An 8,675-nucleotide genomic window follows, 5' to 3' on the forward strand; every position below is an offset into this window, starting at 1 on the left:
ACAAACACTTGTCAAAGAGACTATGCATATCACAGAATTTGCATTGGAAATAAGTCTACTCAATTTATATAGGCTCTTTGGGTCATAGAGGGTATGCACTCAATAGAGGCTACTCAAAAAACAGATGTCATGCAGTCATAGGGGCTACCCAACCCATAGATATTATGCAGATCATACAGGATATCAGGTCATAGAGGTCATTATCTTCATATATTCATAATATTTTCTTTATATATTATAATAATGTAATGATATTTAATATTAAATAAATTAAATAATAAATTTAAGTTTTTCTTTATATATTATAATAAATTAACTTAGATTACAGAGGTCATAAAGGCATCTCCAAACACTGAAGCAATATAGAATAAGTCTACTAAGACCATAGAAGGTCCTCAGATCATTTATATATTCATGCTATAAAGGTTTTCACAGGTCTTAGAAACAAGGCTATACAGGCAGTTCAGATTACTCAGGTCATTTAGGTAACAAGACCAGAGAGCTTTATAAAGTCACAGAGTTACTCAGGTCCTAGAGGCAATCATATAAATAGAGGCCACACAGACCATACAGGATACTCAATCCCTAGAGGTTATGCTGCCCGAGAAAACTCAGACCAGAAATTCTAAGCAGGTTATACAGGCTTCACATGTCATAAAAGAAATTCTTTTTAGATATACATGACAGTAGAATGTATTGTACATTATACATACATAGAGTATAACTTCCCATTCTTGTGGTTGTACATAATGTGGAGTTACACTGTTCATGTATTCATATATGAATATAGAAAAGTTATGTCCAACTCATTCTGTTTTTCCTTTTCCCATTCTCCTTTTCCTTCCTTTTCCTTTGTCTAATCCAATGGATTTCTATTCTTCCCTCCCTCCACCCTTATTATGTGTTAGCATACACCTATCAGAGAGAGCACCCAGCCTTTGTTTTGTGGGATTGGCTTATTTCACTTAGCATGAGAATTCCTAGTTCCCTCCATTTACCAGCAAATGCCATTATTTCATTCTTTTTATGGCTGAATAATATTCCACTGTGTATATATGCCATATTTTCTTTATATATTATCTGTATAAAGGCAACTATGTTAGTCCATAGCTTACTTATTGTGAGTTGAGCTGCTATAAACACTGATGTGGCTGTGTCACTGTAGTATGCTGATTTTAAGTCCTTTGGTATAAACCAAGGAGTGGGATACCTGGGTCAAATGGTGGTCCATTTTAAGTTTTCTGAGGAATCTCCCTCCTGTTTTCCAGAATTGTTGCACCAACTTTCAGTCCCTCCAGCCTTCTATAAGTGAATCTTTCCCCCCACATTCTTGACAACATTTGTTGTTACTTGTATTTCTGATAATTGCCATTTTGACATTTTGTGTGTGTGTGTGTGTTTTAAATTTTTTGAGTTCTTTATATATTTCTGGACAATATTGCCATATCTGAGGTGCAGTTGGCAAAGATTTTCTGTCATTCTGCAGGCTCTTTCTTTACATTCTTGATTGTCCTTTGCTGTAAAGAAGTTTTTTTTTTTTTTAAGTTTGTTACCATACCATTTATTGATTCTTAATTTTATTGCTTGTGCTTTAGGAGTCTTACTGGGAATTTAGTTCCTAAGCTAACATGATGAAGATTTGGGCCTGTTTTTTCTTCTAGTGGTTACAGAGTGATGTATGGGTCTTGAAGGGTCCTTGGATGATAGAGACTATGCAGGTCAGAGGAGCTGGATATATTATAGGTTACTGAGGTCACAGAGGCTATCCCAGACATAGAAGGTACTGAGAAAACAGTGGCTACTCAGGTCATAGATGTTTTATAGGTCCTTGAAGCTACTTATTTCATACAGCTTACACAGATCTGGAGGACAAAGGGTCTATTGAAATAATAGAATATACTGTGATCACTGAGGTAAGGCTGGCCATAGAGGCTACCTCAGATTATAGGCCATAGAATTTGTATAAATCATAGAGAAAATGATGGTTATAGAATCTATGCAGATTAAAGAGGCTATGCATTTCATAGATGCTACTTAGGTCATAGAGGCTACTTAGATCATCTAGGTAACTCAGGACAGAATGATTATGCAGGTCAAGGGACTATGCAGATATAGAATTTAAAGTGGTCACTTAGGCATCTCAGGCCATAAAGGCTATGGAACTCATAGAGGCTGTGCTGCTCATAGAGTTTATTTCATAGAGGCAACAGTTCATAGACACTAAACAGTTATTGGAGGCTATGCTGTTTGTAGAGGCTATACAATTTATACAGGCAAGCTAGGACATAGAGTGTACATAGACCATAGAGATGCCAGAGATCACAGAGGCTATTCAAGTAACAGAGACTACTAAGGTCATAGAGGGTACACAGGACAGAAGCTACTCAAGACAGAGGTTGTGTAGGTCTTAGAGACAACTCAGGCCAAAAATAATATGAAGGTCATAGAAATTACTCAAGCCTTATAGTAATACACAGGAGAAAGGGACTACTAAGTTTCTTTATGCTACTCAGATCATAAAGGTTATGCAAGTTATAGAGACTGCACAGGACATACAGGCTACTCAGCCCATAGATGCTTCCTAGGTCATAATACCTGCTGAGGTCACATATGCTCCTTTATGATACTCAGGGCAAAAACCTGATGCTGTGCAAGCCATAGAAGTTTCTTCAGACCACAGAAGCTATGCAAAGCCACAGAAGCTGCACTGGCCATTCAGTCTGCAAAGGCCCTAGGGGCTACCATGGCAATAGAGGATATACACAGAATACACAAATCCCTCAGGCTCTCATGTCATAGAGGCTAATCAGGGCATTGAGAGGACTCTAGACATAAAGGCTATTCAGGCCACAGATCATTTAGACAACTCAAGATTTGAAGACTGGGCTGGGGTTGAGGCTCAGTTGGTACAGTGCATGCCTAGCATGTGTGGGGCACTGGATTCAATTCTCAATACCACAAATAAGTCAATAAATAAAGGTCAATCAACAACTAAAAAATTATTTTAAAAAAGATTTGAAAATTATGCTAGTCATGGAGACTTCACAGGTTGTAAAGGATACTTGGGTAATATTGACCCAGCAGGTCATAGAAGAGACTCAGGTCATTTAGGCTACTATGTCTTTTATGACTATGCAGCTCTTATTGGCTACACAAGTCATAGTGGATACTAAGTCATAAAGACCAAGCAGGCCATAGTGGCTGTTGAGGTCATAGAGGCTATGTAGGTCACTTAGGCTACTGAAGCCATAAACACTACATAGTTAATAGAGGCTACATAGGGCATAAAATACTCATGACAGGGGTATTACCTATGTAATACAGAAGCTACATAGGTCACCAGGACTAAATAGGTCACAGAGGCTAAGCAGATCACAGAGGCTACATTCGAAGTGGATACTTGGGACATAGAGGATGCACAGGTCATAGAGGGTAAAGTAGTTCATAGAACTATTCAGGACCTTTAGGCTATTTAGGCCATAAAGGCAATGTAGGTTGCTATCAGGTTAAAGAGGGTTTCCAGGTCATAGAGGCTACTCTACTCATAGAGACTTCTTAGGCATCTATGGTCATGGAGTCTACTTAATTCCTAGAGGGCACTTATTTTAGGGAACACAGACAGTAGTGGATACTCAAGCAAAAGGTGCTAAAATGTCATAGGTGGCTTTTCAGTTCATCAAAGCCACAGAGGTCAAATAGGCTACTCATGTCATAGAGGTATCTCTACAGCCCATAGGGGACGATACACATTGTACATGTTATGCAAGTCATAATAACTACATATGTCATAGAAGATACTCAGGCCATAAAAGCTATGCAGGTTATAGATACTTCAAAATTTATAGTGGTTATTCAGGTTATTGAGGCAATTGAGCCTATGCAAAATATAGGAACTACCAGGTCTGTTAAGCTACTCAGGCCATAAAAGATTAAGCAGGTCTTAGAGGCTATACATGTAATAGAGGCTACAAATATCCTTAGGACTACTAAGAGTGTTTATACTATTCAGGTCTTATAGTCTTCAAAGACAAAAGAGCATAAACAGGACATAGATGCTGCACATTTCATATGGTTTTTCTAAAGTCATACAAGTCTACACAGGTCATAAAGGCAACTCAGGTCATAGAGGCTACTCAGGTAATATAAGCTATAAGGTCATAGTGGATAGTATAATACTTTTGGCTACTCAGGCTTTACAAGTACACAGGTTATAGAGCCTATGTAGATCACATAGTATATGCAGGCAATAGAGGATACTCAGGACATGGAGCTCTTTAGATCATAGAGGATATTGGGGCATAGATTTTTCAAGCCCTAGATGTACTTGAGTAATAGAGGCTATGTAGATCATAGAAGATGTGGAGGACATAGAGGCAACTCAGATCATTTAGGCTACTCAGACCATAAAGACTCAGGAGATTATAGAGACTGCACATGTCATAAAGGCTATGGTGATCATAGAGACTTTGCAGAATATAGAGGCTTCCCAACTCAGATATTATGCTGGTTGAAGAGGCTACTCAGAAATGTAGATGTCTAGGACCACAGCCAATGTGTAAGTATTTACAAATGTGATATTGAAATCCTGAAATTTATCAATGATCAGAACAAACCCACTGACTGCCTGGCATATAGAATTCATGTACTTCCAGGAATTTCTCCTTCTCTGTTCCTATCAGGAATGACATAAGTCCGCCTACAATAGGACAGTAAAATTCCATCCTGGTTGTCCACACCTTCTGTGCTGAAACATGTAACTTACCTGAGCATCTCACTCTCCCGGAGATTCCAGAAGGGGCAGGGTCTCAATGGGACCCCTGACTCCTCAGCCATGACCAATCATCTAGTTTTTAGTCTATCCTTGGATGGTTACCTTCAATTCCCCAAGTGTGGGCCAGATTCATCCTCAGGAATGTGTGCTTCTTGGGGACAAGGCTAGGATTGGAAATGTTCAAAGTGCCAGTGGTAGGTATCACTTCACACCCCAGATTCACCCTGAAGCCATATCACACCAACCCCCTAGGAAAAGTAGTTCTTCAGGGAATTATTTCCTCCCCATTCCTTCCTGAAAAATTTTAGGGAGCTTATATGTAGCTACTTTTAATCCTGGTGGTCTCCTACTGCATTATTGATATATTTTCAGAAATATTTGCCATGGTTCCTCTAGGGTTACTTCAGGTTAATGCCCTCCATGTTACCCCTTGCTGCTCAGATGTAAACAATTCATCTCTTCTTTGTAATGCTCAGGTAAGGGTGATTCAAATACCATAAGGATGGGCTAGAGGAACCTTGAAAAACATGGAGGCACAAGACCCTAGGCTGGGTAAAGGGCTCCTCTGAGCATGTACAATTAACATCCAGCTCCATCTTGGGCCAAGCCTGCCTAACACCAAAGAGAAAGTTGTTTTCCTGCTTCCTTAAATATCTTCCTCATTGTCATGTTAAGAACATAGTCAGAGTGAATAAACTCCCATGTTTGCATTCTCAGTTTCCTATACCTCACTGTAGAGACTTTTAATTCAGTTTTACCCCAGTTGTCCTTGCATTCAGGCCAGGGTAAGGCATTTCCTGTGGCCTCTGCCTTCTTGTGGTGGATTCATCTTATCCATCCAGCAAGGAGGGAATGACTTCTGGGGTGCAAGAAGATGCCCTTGATGTATCAGTGTGTTTTCCTAGCCCCAGGTAGGCATCCACCCATGCAAAATTTTCTTTTCAGGTCAAAACTGGGGCCAGGAATTCTCACATCCTGGAAGAAAAGTTGTTCTTTCCCTGAAGGTTTACTCCCTGAGCCTGCCTGAAATAGCCTCAGGCTGTTTACAACTAGCATCTTTTCATCTGGGTCTCCTACTCATGGGATAAGTAAATTAACCCCACTTCTCCCATGGATTTTGAGTGGCAAAGTACTTTTTTTGGCCCCTGGATCTTCAGGGGTGATCAACTGTTCTTGTAATTTTCTTAAATGTAAACAAGGGGAGTTAATGACAATAACCCAAATTTGGCTCACAAGTACCCACAGGAATGTGTTGGTTTGGGACAGATTTGGGGTGCAGGCTTCAGTGCATGTGCACTGGATATTCTGCCCCCATCTGGGATCCAGCCTTACCCACCTCTTGGGAAAATCAGTTATGTCAGCAATTTACATCTCCCTCTTCCTGACAGGAATGGCCTCAAGGTGACTACAGCTGCATGCCAAGTGTCAACTGAATTTGTGGTCAAACCTTGGCTTCAGTTTTATCTCAGTGCAGTGCCTGTCTCTCCAGATAGGACCAATGTTTCTCCATTTATATCTAACCAAAGGAGTCTTATTCTAATGCTGCAATGTTGGGTTGGAAGAAACCTCCAACTTCATGACCCAACACTAGGTGTAGCATTCCATGCATGTGCACCTAACATCCCAATTCCAACCTAGGTCAAGCAATTTGTACCATGTAATAAATAGTTAATATAACAAATAGTTTCACTTCTGGTAATTTTGTGTTCCCTTGTTTGGACAAAAATGGCCTGAGGATAACTACCACTGGCGCTTTGATTACATAAGTCTCCTCTATTATGTGTTAAATCTTTTACTTTAGTTTACCCCATGTATCCTAGCAGTTCCTGCTGGCCAATTTTCTTCATTCAGTACTTGACAGCCTAGCTGTAACCAGTCCATCTCCTTGTCAGCCTAGCCATCAAAGAGTAAACCCTATGTCCTAAAGTTGTACCTGGAATCTATATATGTGCACTTGAAATCCCACCAAAACCAGTGTAGATATGGCAAATCCTCTAACTTGAATATACAATTCTGGTCTTTCAAGGAATTTCTTCCTCCATTTTCCTCTCACAATGGTGTTTGTGAGATTTTATTTTGATTTGCTGATTATATTTTGCAATTTTGCATCCTGGTTGTCCCCTAACTCTCTGTTGAACCTTCAGTTTTCCTTATTTTACTGGGGCTCCATAGGGGAAATCTTTTAGTGTAGTCATTGGCTCCCCGACTTTGACCCATCCATCCAGTTATTACTCTGGCCTTGGGAACTACCAATGGCCCAAATGTGGGAGAGAAGAGCCCTTAGGAATGTGGGACTCTGGGATAAAAGTCTGGGTACTTAATATCCTAGAGTCTTCCTAGAACCAGATTAAGCCAGTTTCCTAAGAAAAGCAGTTCTACTCCATCTAAAAACAGTTCCTCCTTCTTCCTTCCTGGAATTACATCTGCAGCCTCTGACAACTTTAATCCTGGTGGTCTCCTTTGTCTTGAGTGATAAATTTTACCTTGGTTTTATCCAGTTTCCTGTAATGTTATTGCAGATCAACATGCATCATGTGTAGACATGAAAAATCCTCTAGCTCTTTTTCCCAGCTGTCCAGATTTGACTAGTTCATCCAGAAAAGGGTAATTTCAATGCCATTTTATTTTAATAATTTTATATACCCAGAGAAGTTGTTATTATGAAATCATGAAATACTCAGAGAAGGATAATTTCAATGCCTGTCTGCCCAGATGTAACCAATTCATATATGCTTTTTAAAATATCTATGTTTTTTAGAAGTAGTTGGACACAATACCTTTATTTTGTTTATTTATTTTTATGTGATGCTGAGGAGGCTGTGCAGTTCATAAAGGATACCATTATTTCAGAAGTTACATAAACCTTAGAGGTATTTCAAGCCATAGAAATTGTGATGCAAGTTATCACCTGATCAACTTCTATGACCAGTGTAGCCTATTAAGGTCATTTAGGCTACTTTGACCACAAAGGTTATAATCATAGTAGAGGCTACACTGATCATAGTGGGAACTCAGACCATAGAAGTTACACCATTTATAGGGGCAACCGAGGTTATAGAGGCTACTGAATTCATTCAGATTACTCAGGCTAAAAAGCTATGTGTACCTTCATGGTTCTGCAGGAAATAGAGGCTAATAAAGCTGTACAGGATACACAGGCCATAGAAACTAAGCAGATCATAGAAGCAACAGAAGATACAGAGACTATGCAGGTCATAGAATATAGGCAGGTCATATGGGATGCTATCATTTAGATTACTCATATAATAGAGGCTACATGGTTCCTAGAGGCTACTCTGGCTATAAATCTATGCAGGCTATTGAAGATACACAGAATATATAGGAAATGTATGGCATAGAGGCTATGGTGGTCCTAGAGGCTACACAGGTCATAGGAGAAACTAAGGTTATTAAGGCAACTTAAACAATAGATGTTACTCAGGCCAGAGAGACTTTGCAGGCCATAGAGGCTCCTCAGTTTATTTATGCTACTCAAGGCATAAAACTTACACAGATCATAGAGGTAAAGATTGTCAAAGTGGCAAAAGAAGCCATAGTATGTACAATGTTATAGAGGTTACTAAGGATATAGTGGCTATGTAGGTCACAGGGACTACTTCTGACTTCTAGGCTACTCAGGCTAAAGCCCTTATGTAGGTATGTAGGTCAGAGAGGCTTTTCAGGCCACAGGCAATAGTTAGGTCATAGGAATTATTTAGGTCATACAGACTATACAGAATATAAAGGCTATTGAACTCAAAGAGGTCACTCAGGACATGGAGGCTACATAGGTCATAAGGGTTTGAAAAGATCAGTTAGGCTACTCATACTCAAGAGGCTACACAAGTCATAGAGGCTACAGGGGATGCAGACACCACATAGAAAATGTAAGATATACAGAACC

The sequence above is a fragment of the Urocitellus parryii genome, chromosome 3 (genome assembly GCF_045843805.1).
Source record: "Urocitellus parryii isolate mUroPar1 chromosome 3, mUroPar1.hap1, whole genome shotgun sequence".
In the NCBI taxonomy this organism is placed as follows: Eukaryota; Metazoa; Chordata; class Mammalia; order Rodentia; family Sciuridae; genus Urocitellus; species Urocitellus parryii.